The sequence below is a fragment of the Monodelphis domestica genome, chromosome X (genome assembly GCF_027887165.1).
Source record: "Monodelphis domestica isolate mMonDom1 chromosome X, mMonDom1.pri, whole genome shotgun sequence".
NCBI lineage: Eukaryota > Metazoa > Chordata > Mammalia > Didelphimorphia > Didelphidae > Monodelphis > Monodelphis domestica.
The window spans coordinates 27,518,314-27,534,342 of record NC_077235.1 but is presented as its reverse complement, the minus strand read 5'-3'; the positions used below and the strand labels follow the sequence as shown (position 1 = coordinate 27,534,342).

The 16,029-nt window shown below is 39.7% G+C and overlaps 1 protein-coding gene across 6 annotated transcripts in view; it reads left to right on the top strand.

Annotated features, from left to right (window-relative positions):
* LOC103102905 (sodium/hydrogen exchanger 2-like) overlaps window positions 1–14,059 on the top strand; it is a 163,985-nt gene extending 149,926 nt beyond the window's left edge. For all 6 annotated transcript variants that reach the window (XM_056809542.1, XM_056809544.1, XM_056809545.1 and 3 more), the window contains one exon: window positions 11,908–14,059. The gene's annotated coding sequence lies outside the window, so the exon portion shown is untranslated. The remainder of the gene's footprint in view (window positions 1–11,907) is intronic.
* Window positions 14,060–16,029: the final 1,970 nt, after the last annotated feature.

The following is a 16,029-nucleotide window of genomic DNA, read 5'->3' as shown; positions in this document are numbered from 1 at the left end:
TACTCTAATGATTCGCTTTATTGAGTCAAGTCTACAAGTACTCATGAAGTGCTTACAATATTTCAGGCATTTTTGTGCCTCAATAGAAAATGGCACGGTGTGGTGGAAAGGATTCCAGATTTTGGAATTTAAGGACCTTGATTTAGATTCCAGCTCTGGCTTTCTCTTTTCTTTTTTTTTTAGTATACATTTTATTTTCCCAATTACACACAGCAACAATTTTCAATATACATTTTCCAAAATTATAAGATCTAAATTGTATTCCTCCATCTCTTCCCTCTTCCCTCCTGAAGACAATAAGCAATTTGATCTGGGTTATACATGTGTTATCATGCAAAACATACTTCCATATTGGTCATTGTTATAAGAGAATATTCATATAAAACTAAAACCCCCAAATAAAACCCAAATAAGCTAAAGTCAAAAATAGTATGCTTTGATCTGCATTCCAACAGTTCTTTCTTCAGAAGTGGTGGATAGCATTTTCTGTCATATGTCCTTCAAAATTGTTCTGGATGGGGGGGGGCAGCTGGGTGGCTCAGTGGATTGAGAGCCAGGCCTAGAGACAGGACATTTTAGGTTCAAATCTGGCCTCAGACACTTCCCAGCTGTGTGACCCTGGGCAAGTCACTTGACCCCCATTGCCTAGCCCTTATCACTCTTCTGCCTTGGAACCAATAGACAGTATTGACTCTAAGACAGAAGGTGAGGGTTCTAGATGATTGTATTGCTGAGAGTAGCTAAGTCTGTCACAGTTGATCATCATACGATATTGCTATTACTATATGCAATGTTCTACTGGTTCTGCTTATTTCACTCTGCTTCAGTTCATGTCGGTCTTTCCAGCTGTTTTGAAATCATTCCACTCGTCGTTTCTTATAGCACAAAAGTATTCCATCACCATCATCTACCACAACTCAGTCATTCCCCATTCATTGATGGACATTTTTATCAATTTCCAATTTTTGGCCCCACAGAAAGAGCGGCTATAAATATATATTTTTAACAAATAGGTCCTTTCCTCTTTTTTGTCTCTTTGGGATACTGACCTAGTAATGGTATTATAATTGTTATTCAGTTTTACAGCTCTTTGGGCATAGTTTCAAATTGCCCTTTAGAATGATTAGATCAGTTTGCAACTCCACCAAAATGCATGAGTGTCCCAATTTTGCCACATCTCCTCCAACATTTATCATTTCTTTTTACTGTCAAGTTGGCCAGTATGGTAGGTATGAAGTGTTGCCTCAGAGTTGTTATAATTTGTATTTCTGTAATTAAGAGTGATTTAGAACAGTTGATATGGTTATTGACGGCTTTGATTTCTTCTGAAAACTGCCTATTCATATCCTTTGACCATTTATTAATTGAGGAATGACTTGAGTTCTTATAAATTTAGCTTAGTTCACTATATATTTGAGAAATGAGACTTTTATCAGAGAAATTTGCTGTAAATTCTCCCTTCCCCCAGTTTGTTGTTTCCTTCTAAAAATCTTGGCTGAAGCATGGGCTTTGTTTGTACAAAAACTTTTCTATTTTATATAATCAATTTTTTTCATTTTATATCTCATAATGCTTTTCTATCTCTTTTTTGTTCATAAATTCTTCCTTTCTCCATAGATCTGACAGGTAGATTATTCTATGTTCTCCTAATTTGCTAATGGCATCACCCTTTATAATATACCTATGTATATATATGTATATGTATATATAGGGTGGTCTGGGTATATTGGTCTACACCGAGTTTCTACAATAATGTTTTCCTAGCAGTTTTTGTCAAATAGTGAGTTCTTTTCCAAACAGCTGGGGTCTATGGATTTATCAAACTCTAAATTGCTAGAGTCATTTACTCACATATATATTTACATATACATTATACATATATTATATTCCATCGATCCTCTATTCTATTTCTTAGCCAGTACCAGATTGTTTTGATGATTACTGCTTTCTAATATAGTTTTAGGTCTGGTACTGCTAGGCCACCTTTCTTCACATATTTTTTCATTAATTCCCTTGATATTCTTGACATTTTGTTCTCCCAGATGATTTTCATTATTATTTTTTCCTAGTTCTATAAAATAAATTTTTGGTAGTTTGATTGCTTATGACACTGAATAAATAAATTAATTTGGGTAAAATTTTCATTTTTTTCAGTTCTGGCTTTTTCTAGCTACCTGGCCTTAGGCAAGTCATTTCCCATCTCTTGGTCTCAGTTTTCCTAGCTATGAAATGAGATACCAATACTGGGCCAGATTCTGGGTTAGGAGGTCATTGGCTTTCAGTCCTGCCCCTTAGACATACTGATTATGCAGCCCTGGGAATATCTCTTAGCCTCTTAATACCCTGGACTTCTCTCTAGTACCATAAATTCAAGAGCAGATGCAGATAATCATTGATGAAACTTTCCTCATCGGGAAATCCTTGCACTAATGAAATCATGTTATTGCTGCTGTTGTTGTTCAGTCGTTTTGGTAATGTCCAGCTTTGTGACTGGGCCAAGATACTGGAGTGGTTTGCCATTTCCTTCTCCAGCTCATTTTACAGGACAAGGAAACTGAGACAAACAGGGTAAAGTGACTTGCCCAGGATCATACACCTAGTGTCTTAGATCAGATTTGAACTTGGGTTTTCCTAACTTCAGGTCTGTCACTATATCCACTGAGGTGCTACCTGGCTGCCCTTAATGAAATCACAAGTCTTCACCCCCCCCCCCCAAATTGCTTATCTTGTCAACCTCAAAATCATTTTGAGCAAAGAATTTGGTAAGCTTAATTTCTAGAGAAGTGGAAGTCATTTTGGTGACACCTAGCTCTGTGACCCCTTTTTGGTTTTTGGAAATGTTTAAGTTTGAAGAAGCCTTAGAAATCATTTAGTCTAGGGGGCAGCTGGGTGGCTCAGTGGATTGAGAACCAGGCCTAGAGATGAGAGGTCCTAGGTTAAAATCTGGCCTTAGACACTTCCCAGCTGTGTGACCCTGGGCAAGTCACTTAACCTCCATTTCCTGGCCCTTACTGCTTTTCTGCCTTGGAACCAATACACAGTATTGACTCCAAGATGTAAGGTGAGGGTTTAATAAAAAAAAAGAAATCATTTAGTCCAACTCCTCTCTAATAGCAAGTGTTTAAGTACCTACTATGTGCTGGGCATTGTGCTAAGTACTTGGCATATTTTTAAAAAACCGTTACCCTCAAGAAGTTCACACTTTATAGTTCTACTGGTTTTCGTTGATGAGGAACTGAGGCCCTGAGAGGTTAAGTGGTTAAGCAGAATTTCCAAGTCAGAAGGGACCTCAGAGGAGGTCACATAGCTGGAATGTGGCAAAGCTGGGACTCAAACTGAGGGTATTTTAAGTGATGCTCATTTTTTAAAAGATCATTTTTATTTCCCAATTAATCTCCCTCTCCACTAGAGAACCCTCCTTGTTACAAAGAAATATAGTTTAACAAAACGAATCAATGTATTGACCATATCTGGACAACGTCCTCCTTATCTAGTGTCCATGATCTTTTGACCTGATGCTTTTCTGTCAGGCTTTCAAAGTCACATGACTTGGGGATGGCATCGGCTTTGGTCTGACTTTGGAGGGAAGAACTTGAGGTAGTCTTTGCTGGTAATGGGGGCTCTTGTGTTGGAGACAGATCTTAGCCCCGGTGGCTGCCAAGTTGGACTTGGAGATATTGTGACAAGAGGATTTCTCACAAGATGTCAACTGATTCTGGCAGCTGCCTGACGCTCTCAAGTCTCCAGCTTCTAGGCTGCCTCTGAAAGCTTTGCACATGACTTGTCTGGTAGCCTGGGAGTGATGCCAGCCAGAGGTGTGGAATGATGCAAGTTTCATCCAAGTCAGGTGATCTCTGGATTGGTTCAGCTAGTACTAGTCTTAGCCCTAACCATCAGGTGATAGAGGAGACTGGCTGGCTCCACTTACCATCCTCTCTGCTTTCTTTCCTGGGGGGTGACTTCCTGGCATGGACTCCACAATGCCAGCTTGTCTGTGGCTAGCTTGCATGGGCCACTAACATTGGGAGCTGGAATTGGACGGGGCTTAAGAAAATGAAGTGTTAAGGCAGCAGATTGTGCCCAAGGCTGCATTTGGCCAATGCCAAGATCACTGATGCCAGCCAGACTGCGTCTGACACAGATCAATATGCACTCACAAGTACTACCCGCTTGCCATGGATCATACTTGTATCTCGACTCTGGCTCCATTGACTTGTCCTGGGACATTTTCTTTTCTCACTCAGAGATGACTACGACGAGGGGACTCAGATGTTTCTATTTGCCAGAGCACAATCATTGCAGCTCTCCAAATGCTGGTACCACTCACTCCCTGAGGATCCGTTCTGGTTCCGGGGCCTAGAGCCCCAAACCTCTCTAGCCCACTGGTGCAGGCTTCCTCCAGGCCACTATTCTCAACCATAACCCATTACAACTGGTTGACTGAGTCCAAATCTACATTTGTTTGCTTGTCCCTTTCCTGTGAGTGTCCTTGGCCTGGAGCTGGGCATGCCGTCATCCTTCTGCATTTGTTCAAGGAGTCTGTAAGCTCACTGAGGGCCCAATTGGTGCACAAGGCTGGATTCTGCATGGAAGCCAAAGACAGATGTGACCCAGGCACTGTCCTCTTCCTTTGTATGCTTTGGAGCTCGGGAATCACCAACTAACAGAGCTCTTGTTAGAAGTTAATAAAGTGATTCCTCAGCCGTCCAGTAATATTATCTACCTAGATTACAACTGAGAACCAGAAAGTAATGACAACCAAAAACCCTGGGCTAAATACAGTAGATGGCGTTCATACACTAAATCTAATATACTTTACTAACAGGAGAGATCCTTACTTAGAGCCTGTTTACTTTGGCTTTGCACACAATTATACTTGCTTTATTTTATTTTAATCCCTTATCTTCCATCTTAGAGTCTGTGTATTGGTTCCAAGGCAGAAGGGCATTAAGAGCTAGGCAATGGGGGTGAAGTGACTTGCCCAGGGTCACACAGCTAGGAAGTGTCTGAGGCCAGATTTGAACCCAGGACCTCCCTTCTCTAGGCCTGACTCTCAATTCACTGAGCCACCCAGCTGCCCCTATATTTACTATATAATGTGGTTTTCCTACCTATAGGCATAGTAGACAAGGCAAAAAAGAAAGGAAGAGAAGGGCTATCACAGGTAAGTATGCTGGTAGAAATTAGTTACTCTGGCAGCAAGGGAAGAGATCCATGGACACAGAAGCAGATGCAAGCGCTCAAGATGCTCCGCAGCCTGGGTCATTTATCATTGGCAAACAACCTGACATAGACCAGACATGTATCCCAAGATGGCGGAAGAGTCAGCCTCAGAGTCAGGAAGTCTGAGGTTGCAGGCCTGCCTCAGAGAGATAATCTAAGCAGAGTCCCTTAACCTCTCAGTGTCCTGGACACTGTCTGGGACTACAAATTGAAGAACCATTGCTGACCTGCTTAGGGAGAGGGAGTTTTCTTCACCTGCTAAAATCACAGATCACCAACCCCCTCCAAAAAAAATCATCTCATTTTTACAGATGAGGAAACTAAGGCCTAGAGACTTGCCCTAGGTCAAACCCACAGCATAAGAGGCAGAATTAGATCACAACGCACGTTTTCTGAATGCCAAGACCTGTGATCTTTTCATAACACTGTGTAATCTCCCCAGAGGTTGTGCTCTGTGTGTCTGTGTGTGTCTCTGTGTGTGTGTGTGTGTGTGTGTGTGTCTGTGTGTATGTGTGTGTGTGTGTGTGTGTGTGTGTGTGTGTGTGTCTCCTGACAGCCTGGACATTTCTTTTTTCCCCACTGTTCTCCCTTCCCCTGCCACAAGCAAATTTCATAGAACTAAGGAGTTGCTGACATCTAGGAAGCAAATAAGTTCTGCAAGGAGAACTTGGAAAGAGAGAATTAAAACCTAGGGGAAGGCACTTAGGAAAGGAAATGTTTTAATATGAAGGGAAAACTCACTGATATTTTGAAATTCGATAGCATGCTCTGGCCCTTAGGAAATAGTGATATATCCCAGAAGAGAATCATGGGATCCCAGACTTAGGGCTGGAAGGGGCCTTGGAAGTCCTTGAATCCAAATCCTTCATTTCACAGAGCTGGAAAGTAAGTGCAAGGAGTCAGGGGTGAGCCCAGGGAGGGGACAGTTTGCTCATGGTCACCTAGGTAGTAAATTTCAGACCAGAGTTTTATTAATACAGGGCCACCTCAAGTGACCGGGACCAGTTGTGACCTGTTTAAGCTCCTTCCAACCTGTGATAATGGAGATCATTGCTAAAAGCCCCTCATATTCTTATAATGCTTTTGCCATTGGGTCCAACCTGAATATCTGGCTTCAAGTATGTTTAAACAAGTCGAAACTTGCCGAGCCTTGTTCTATCCCTCCTTCTTTATTCTTACTGGTCATTTTTAGTATGATTATAATTGTAATTCATTTTCATTATTCTGACATAGTTCCAAATAATTATGAACACTTTCCACAGTGTCAGCTGGTTATAAAACTTGTTTGTACACGTTTAAATTCATTCTGATCTCTGATCCTTCAAGCCGATGATATTTATTTCCATTAATTTGCTGCTATTATAAATTTCAAAATAGCCAGTAGTCAGGACAGCCGCAGGTTTACTCTGTGAGCCTGTGTGCAGCAACAAGGAGGGGGGAAAGTGATGAAAGTCTGTCTCTTTTCAATATAATCTGTACCCATTACTCTTACTCCCCCTTCTGCCCTCTGTGGCCAAGCTGCACAAGTCCAATCCATTAAAAGCAGTGCTTCATTTCCCAAAGACATATTCCATTCCAGGCCCAGTTCCTAGTCCACATGCAGTGTCTGTCCAAGACATGGACACTGATGAGCAGCTCTGGAGGCTGTCCATCCGCAGGCATATCACAATTTTCACAGTGGGCATTCTTCATCCACTTGCTTTGTTCCAGTGTGGATGATTGGGCTGATCTTTTTTTTGAGTGATTGCAAATCTCACTTAGGAGGCTCCCTAGTGTTCTGGGACTTGATTCTCCTTCTACTGAAGATATCGTGTTGATTGCATCTGGAGGACCTCACCAGCTATCCCTTTTACATTTGGATTCTATATATCCACTATAATTTTCACTAGTTATCCTGAGACTATGTCTTCTTTTTCCCCTTTACTTTTAATGTTCAACGGATTATCAAACCTATGTCCTGTGTTACCTCCATCAAGGAATCTTGTATTATCTCATCATATACATGGCATACACCTAGTTGGAGGAGAGAGACTTTAAGGCTGCATTTTGCTCCTCTCAATCAGATAGATTTTTATAACCAAACACTAAACACTGGGGCCTTATCTTCTTTGCATTTCAGTCAAGGGTAGGACTGTAAAGACATGGTTTGCTGTAGAATATCATTGCAAATAACTACCTACTCCATTCTCTTTTTTCATCATAAATGTCTTTGAAACACATAGAAATTGTTCTCATAAATATGAGAGGGCAAACATTTGGATCACCATTCTTTGATATCCTCCTTTTTGGCCGTGACAATGTCCATCATTTTCCCCAAGTGTTCATTATTTTTCCTTCTTCTGGATGTTTTGAGAATTGACTCATCAGCACTCTCATATTTGTGTCATCTTCAGCACAGGCTTCTATGTATACTTGGTTTAGACCAGCTACTTTTGGCATCTTTGTTATTTTTAGTGCCATTTCTACCTCTTTATATAGCACATCAGGGACATCCCATCTCTATTTCCAAATTTAATGACTTTGCTGTTATTGTTGAAAGAAATGTTAAATATGCTCTATTTTCCCACTTATTGGTTGTCCTTCTAGCTTCATCCTTAAATGTTCTCTGCATGATATAGCTTAATTGAATTTATATTCTATTTAATTTCTATTCTGGTATATAGTATATATATATATATATATATATATATATATATATTCTGGCATATAGTCTATATAATTTGTATTCTATGCCTTTGTCTACCATATGGAAGATGCCTCAAATAAATGTTATTCCATAGAGAAGAGTACTATATCAAAATTTCAATTTGTCCACATTGTACATGCCATTCAGCATCAATATGCTGAGATGCCTAACTAATTATTTAAAATAATACCTTTGGCCAGTGTTGGGTAGGTAACAATGTATGACATAATGCCTCTGAACTTTTGTAACTGGCTTTTTTTCTTAATCTTTCTCTCTTATAATAGCTTCTAGAAAGAGGGTTGTTTTCACGGGAAAGATCCATATCTGCCAAAAATAATCTTATATTTGTTCCATTTTGGCAGAACTCTCCCTAAGTAATCTTTCAAAGTTTTGCCAGAAGTTGTTCTGAATGTGTTCAGGGACTAGCCCCTCTCACAAGACATCAAAGTCAACATCAAGTTAAGAGACAGGATAAAAATGAGAATGAATGTTAAAGGTATGAAAATGTCTCCTAATTGACCAATTTAAATAAGCTACTGATACAGAAGAATGAGGACTAGAAAAAGGAACTGATAACAAAACAGACTACCACTATTCTTATAAAAGTTAAACTAATGCAAAGTAATCTCAACACAAGAAGCCTACAAATTGCCAGGTCCAGAAAACACAGAGTTTTATTGTCTAGAGAAGTAATATGGTGATACCTCAGAGTTGTTTTGATTTGCATCTCTCTTATTATAAGATATTTAGAACACTTTTTCATGTGCTTATTAATAGTTTTGATTTCTTTGGCTGAGAACTGCCTGTTCATGTCCCTTGCCCATTTATCAATTGGAGAATGGCTTGATTTTTTGTACAATTGATGTAGTTCTTTACAAATTTGAGTAATTATACCTTTGTCAGAGGTTTTTGTTCTGAAGATTGTTTCCCAATTTGTTACTTCCCTTCTAATTTTAGTTACATTGGTTTTGTTTGTACAAAATCTTTTTAATTTGAAGTAGTCAAAATTATTTATTTTATATTTTGTGACTCTTTCTAAGTCTTTCTTGGTTTTAAAATCTTTCCCTTCCCAAAGATCTGACATGTATACTATTCTGTGTTCACCTAATTTACTTATAGTTTCCTTCTTTATATTCAAGTCATTCAACCATTCTGAGTTTATCTTGGTTTAGGGTGTGAGGTGTTGATCCAAACCTAATCTCTCCCATACTGTCTTCCAATTTTCCCAGCAGTTTTTATCAAATACTGGATTTTTGTCCTAAAAGCTGGGGTCTTTGGGTTTGTCATATACTGTCTTGCTGAGGTCACTTGCCCCAAGTCTATTCCGCTGATCCTCCCTTCTGTCTCTTAGCCAGTACCAAATTGTTTTTGCTGACCACTGCTTTGTAATATAGTTTGAGATCTGGGACTGCAAGGCCACCTTCCTTTGTATTTTTTTCATGATTTCCCTGGATATCCTTGATCCTTTGTTCTTCCAAATGAACTTTGTTATGGTTTTCTCTAATTCAGTAAAGGAGTTTTTTTTGGAAGTTCAATGGGTATGGCACTAAATAGATAGATAAGTTTGGGTAGGATGGCCATTTTTATTATGTTAGCTCGTCCCACCCATGAGCAATCAGTGTTTTTCCAGCTGTTTAGATCTAGTTTTAATTGTGTGGAGAGTATTTTGTAGTTGTGCTCATATAGTTCCTGTGTTTGTCTCGGCAGATAGATTCCTAAGTATTTTATATTGTCTAGGGTGACTTTAAATGCAATTTCTCTTTCTAATTCTTGCTCCTGAGATGTGTTGGAAATATATAGAAATGTTGATGACTTATGCGGGTTTATTTTGTATCCTGCAACTTTGCTAAAGTTGTTGATTATTTCGACTAGCTTTTTGGTTGATTCCCTAGGATTCTTTAAGTAAGTCATCATATCATCCACAAAGAGTGACAGCTTGGTCTCCTCATTGCCAATTTTAATACCTTCAATTTCTTTTTCTTCTCTAATTGCTACTGCTAGTGTTTTTAGTACAATATTAATTAATAAAGTTGATAATAGGCATCCTTGTTTCACTCCTGATCTTACAGGGAAGGCTTTGAGTTTATCTCCATTGAAGATGATGTTTGCTGATGGTTTAAGATATGGAAATAGGTTCTGATCAAGGACACATGTAAAAACCAGTGGAATTGCATGGTGGCTACAGGAAGGAGTAGGGGGAGGGGAGGAAAAGACTATGATTCGTGTAACCAAGGAAAATGTTCTAAATTGACTAATTAAATAAAAATTTCAAAAAATCCTAGGTCTATGAATTTAGAGATGGGAGTACTCCTTCCACTGTTTGGTATTCTCCCAGAGATCATCAGCTCAACAGAGCATCCATTTAAGTGCTAGAGGCCTTCCTCTCGGCCCTTTTCCATTTCATGGCCATCAGTGGAGTACCCAGACTGTTCATCTCTTCCCTTACTCTCACCATATATCTGGTCCACTTCTTTTTTTTTCAACCATACATCTCCTTTAGGCAATGTAATGATGCATCTCTTTGTGTCACCTACAATTCTGATTTCTTTGAGATGTCAGGAAATGTCTCTTCATCTTTGTATTTCCATTGCCATTGATAAGTGTTTGTTTAATTTAATTTTGGTGGGTGAAGATCTTTACAATATTGGTTTGAGGGGAAGAAGATAAGCCTGAGGTTGTAGGATTTCTGTGTTTTCTAAATTCTATGACCAAGTATGGGAAATAACAGAGTGCTTTAGAATTCCTTAAATATATTTATATATTAAGCCCCTAATGCAAAGATTTTAAAAAATGATCATTTCTACATGGAAAAGGTTACATTCTACTATGTAAGATGTTATATGATCACAGTTAAGGAGAAATATTTATTGAATAAATAATACAAGATGAAAAAGTAATGTAGAAAAAGAGAGATACAGATAAAATGTACTAGGGAAAATGCCATTAAATGCCATTGATGCCTTGTATTTATATACATCACAATTATTTCCTCTAACTTCCCAATCTAACCTTCCCTTATAATGAAGAACAGTACATAGAAACAAAAGATAGAATCAAGTTTAACAGCATATGCTACATTGTACACCTGGTTCCAAAGAGGAGAGAGATCTATTTCTTCCTTCATTTTAAGGTTAAGCAGAATTCAGATACTTTTTCGTGTAATTTTTGTTTATGTTATCATAGATGTATGTATTGTTCTATGGATCTGTCTCCTTCATTCTGTATCAGTTGATGCAGATCTTCCTAAGTAGTTTTGAATTCCTTCTATCTGTAGTTTCTTATGGTATAATAATATTCCATTGGGTTCATAAATCAAGATTTGTTCTCTCATTCTCCAACTAATGGGTATCTAATATTTCCAGTTTTGGTTAACACAAAAAGTTCTGCAACCACTCTGTTGGTGTAGATGGTTCCTTTCATTGCATCTTTGACCTGGAGGCATATGCTCACTAGTAGACTCACTGGACGAAAAGGTACAAATGGGTTGGCTCCTGCTTCTGCCACATTTCCTGTGTGACCACAAGCAAGCCACTTAATCCATAAGAATCTTTTTCCTCATTTGTAAAATGAAGAGGTTGGACTGGGATGTCTATTCTAGCTCTAAATCTGGGGTCATCTGATCTTAAGAAATGGAAAAGGGAAAAGGAGAATATTACATGTACTATCATGTTAGTGCATTTCCTCATATGAGGCCAAATTGTTTTCTTTAATTCTTGCACCAATTCACAGTCCCTCCAACATCGGTAATTTCTATCTTTTACTGCCTTTGCCACTTGGAGGTTGTGAGTTGAAGCCTTGAAGTTATCTTTATTTGTATTTTTATTATCAGTGACTCGGGACAATATTTCATCTGATTGTTGCTAGGTGCCAACAAATATACACACGTATGAAGCTACTGCTAGGAAACTAAGCCATAAATAGTGTTTTCTTTGTCATATTTACCTTGTCTTCAGAAATGAGGCATGCTTATAAATTCTACCTTTTTACTTTTGTTCCAGGGTGCTTTTTCCTCCTCCTCCTCATCTTGTTTGTGCTGTGGAAGGAGTGTGCAGCTGACTTTCAGAAATACATACTTCTGGAAAGGAGTGAAAAGTGCATCCCAGAGAATGCCCCTGTCCATGTGCATTACGGCTGGTCTTTTTTATTTGCTGCTGTTGGGACACCTTTAGTTTACCTTTCAGGACTTCTCTTTTATTTCATTGGCCAGAAGAACATGAAGGTCCCAAAGTGAAAGAAGGGAGAGAGAGATATGCATCCATTCTCTCAGGAACCACCCCCACCCACCAGAGTACACATTTACACACATACATACACACATACACACACACACACACACACACACACACACTACTGAGACCTCCCCTTAGCATGTTTCCTATACTTACTGGAAGAAAGTTCTCCTACCATTTAAGGGGTTTGCTTTGTCTGACTCCTCAAGATTTTACCCACCATAGTAGACGTTAATCAAGAAAGGGTGACAAATGGTATATTTGGAGAAGTCTTGGAAAGAGAGAGAGCACTAGACCGAACTCGACAGAGATAGCGTGTAAAAGGGCCCAGAAGTAGATTTTCATTGGCCTCAGATTTGGAGAACAAAGAGGTTGGCTGAGGCTTCCCTAATGTTTTTGTGAATCATCCTCAGTTGGCAGCCTCATTTGTATTGGAGCTGTTATTTCATTTCCAATCTCTCCCAAATCCAACTGTGATTTACAGGAAGTTGTTTCAGAAAGAATAAAAATTGAGTGTGATTTGAGGGGGGGAGTCGGGAGAAAGAATTAGTCATAACTGACATCCCAAGCCAGCCATGATTATTTCTCACGCAGTTTAAACCTGGTGAAGTTGAAGAAGTTATACCAGAAGGGACAGAGGGATGGAGAAAAGGAGGGAGGGGGGGGAAGTGGAGGGGAGAGAGAGAGAGAGAGAGAGAGAGAGAGAGAGAGAGAGAGAGAGAGAGAGAGAGAGAGAGAGAGAGAGAGAGAGAGAGAGATTTTTTTCCCTTTCCTCTTTTTCCTATTCAATCAGAATTTGGAAAGTCAGCTCAGTGTGAATGCATACACATTTTAATGGGTTGGAGAAGAGATAGCTTATATCCTGAGGCAATCTAGTTCTCATTTCCATGCAGCTGACTGTCCATCCTTCCAAGCGAAGAGGGCCATATTTCACTAAGAGAATTAGAAAAAATATTCTAAACATAAAAGCCTGCACTTGGGTAAGCAAAATAAAGAGCCAACTTTTCAGTCATAGTATAGGCCTTTTTGCAGAGGAAAACATGCAACACTGAGATGCCACTGCTTTTGATTTTGCCCTGGAAACATATTTGTATTTTGTGAAGCAAATACAGCTCCTGGCTCCAGATGAAAGTGGAAAAGTAGATGGAAGTCAGTGTCTGGAGGCAGGCACATAAATGCCATATTCATTCATTCATTAGGATCCCTTTCAAGTCTTTTCTGTCAGCCATAATCATTTGGCTGCTTAGGGTTTAATGCTTCCCATCATTTTTGGTCCTTAGACCCCCATACCTCTTTCCTTCTTCTGGTAGGAGGTAGTGCTGGCTTACTAGACTTCGGAGAAAGTCCGAGGCTATTTTGGAGACACCAGTGAGGGATGTGCTAAGTCGCTGTTTTGTTTATGCCAGAATCCGAAAGAGAATAAACTGTCATCCTGTTAAAATAGTCATGTGGCAGGCAGGAGACCTGCTTGGAAACCCTTGAGGATCCCTCCAATTCATAGCTAGTCTTTGACCCACACGCCACACACAAAACCATTGCATAAGCACCAGTAGGCGCCACCAGTAAGTGAAAAGGTGCCTCCATATCCATTACTGTATATACTCTTGGTTTGCATTTGAGAGCAGGGACTTAGGCTCAGATAGTAGTTTCAAATACCAACACTTGTATCCAAGGCACAGGATTCTCTCTAATCTAAGAATGATTGCGAGCAGATCCATTAGCCGATGAGCATGCTAATTATTCTTTCCTGTCTTGGCCATTGTCTCCTGGTAAATCGTTAGCTATGACACATATTTTTTGAACATATGGTCCTATGTATAATAGATTTAACTTCAGTGATCTCTCCAACGTTAGCTCTCTTGTTGGTGTCAATGTATTTGTTCACTTAAAAATAGGTGTCAATAAAATATATTGTGATGTCTTCCTGGCTTCTCATTGCCTCCTGGGGAGAAGAGCTCTAGGCTAAACCACTTTCTCTGAGGTGTTCCTCAGCTGTGGAGAACTGCTTGGCTGGCACTATTGTCACATTCTGGAGTATCAGTGTAATACATCTTACTGGGCTTTGAGGGTGTGTGTGTGTGTGTGTGTGTGTATGTGTGTGTGTGTGTGTGTGTGTGTGTGTGTGTGTGTGTGTAGGTAGGTAGGTAGGTAGGAGCCTTCTGGGAAGCCGATTGACCTTTGTTGTCCCATTTTCTCTTCTCTGGGACCTGACAAACACAGTCCAGATAATTGTAGAGCAGCATGCTGTTCCTTTCCTCACCCAAACTGGATCACATGCCCCAGGAGACTTGAGATCAGATCCCAGTTAATACTTTGTGTTGGGAGTAGGAGACATGTGTATGTGTTGTTATGTATACAAGTAAACATCTGCATATGTATAGACATACCCACACATCTGTCAAGGCCACAGTGGCTCATTATTGCTCTAAGCCACCATTTCCCAAAAAAGTGTGTTGGCAAGACATCCTTGGTATGTATAGTGAGCTTTGCTTAGGTTCCGCTACAACCTGCCACTATGTCCTGATATATAAACATGGTTTAAGATGGAGGGAGTCCAGAAAACCAAGAGTATAAGATAAGGGAGGAGAATTCAGAGACGTCACAGCCCCAAGTTACAGTAGATGCTGTTTTGGCAACTGCCCAAGCAATCCCTGGGGCCAATGTGACAAACAGCATTTGGAGATAAATGTACTTATATGGAGGGGATTGCTCGTTCTTCTGACCATTACCATTTGTTTAAACTGCTTTTGGGGGGGACCCAGGACAAGTTTCTAAGAGGGAGAGGCAAGGGGAGCCTCTCTGACTGCAACTGTTGCTGGGTTCAATTTTTCATCATGTATCCTTGATCCTTGCACTGTAGGATTATTCTAAGTAAAGGTGTAATTAGCACAGACTTTTCTATACTGAGCTGAATCCAGAATCTGAATCCAGGGCCTTGACAATGATATCTTAGATTTCCTCAGTCCCCTCTGCCAGTTTTTCCAATTAGTGGGTATATGGATTTCTTAGGTATGGCTACTGTGGTGAAGAGAGGTAGGAGAATGGCTTGGGTGAGGGGGGCATGGATGGGCTAGAAGGCAGCTAAATAGGATGGCCTTTAACTTTTGTGTCTCAGCAAGCCCGCAGGCATATTCTGGACTGAAAAAGACAGAGAAATGTTAATCTTCTGACGACATCAGGGGTAAGTCATGCTCACCATATAGTCCTCACCTATAAGGATGAACATTTTAGACAAATAAGAAAGTCTATACAGTTATTATTTTGGAAGATAACACAATCTTGCCCAGTTCTAGTCTTTTTCATAATGGAGCTTCAAGGAGCGGATGATGCTGTTGTTTTCCAAGATAGACATTGAGCCTGCTTGAGAATGCCAGCTGCATCTGAGAGAGGACCCAATTCTTTGTAATCCAACAAATATTTCTTAAGTTCCTCAGGTGTGCCTGGCACTATGCTAGGAACTGGCGCTATACAGATGAAATTTTAAAAGATCTTGCCTGCAAGAAGCTTCTATTTTTTCAAGCCCAGTGGGTAGAATTGTGGGCCCATCCTTTGAAAAGTGTTGAGCAATGAGTTCTCTGACATTGGGAATGATGCCAATATTTAAGAGTTTTATTTAAGTCCAATCTTAAGTGTTTTTTAATGATATCTCATAGGGTTCTGCATATGGTCCATTGGCTCTTTGAGTGGTAATTCCTTCCTATAAATTGTCTCTTTGGATAATATTTTTGTCATTTAATTATCTATTCAATGTAGAGATGAACACTTATGACCAAATAGAATAAAAGTATATAATCTAGGAGCAGAAAAGGTCAGGATTTACAGTCACTTGCCTCTCAGTGTGCCCATAAAACAACCCAAGTGTGTAGAAATTATAGTCCCAGAAGGGATACT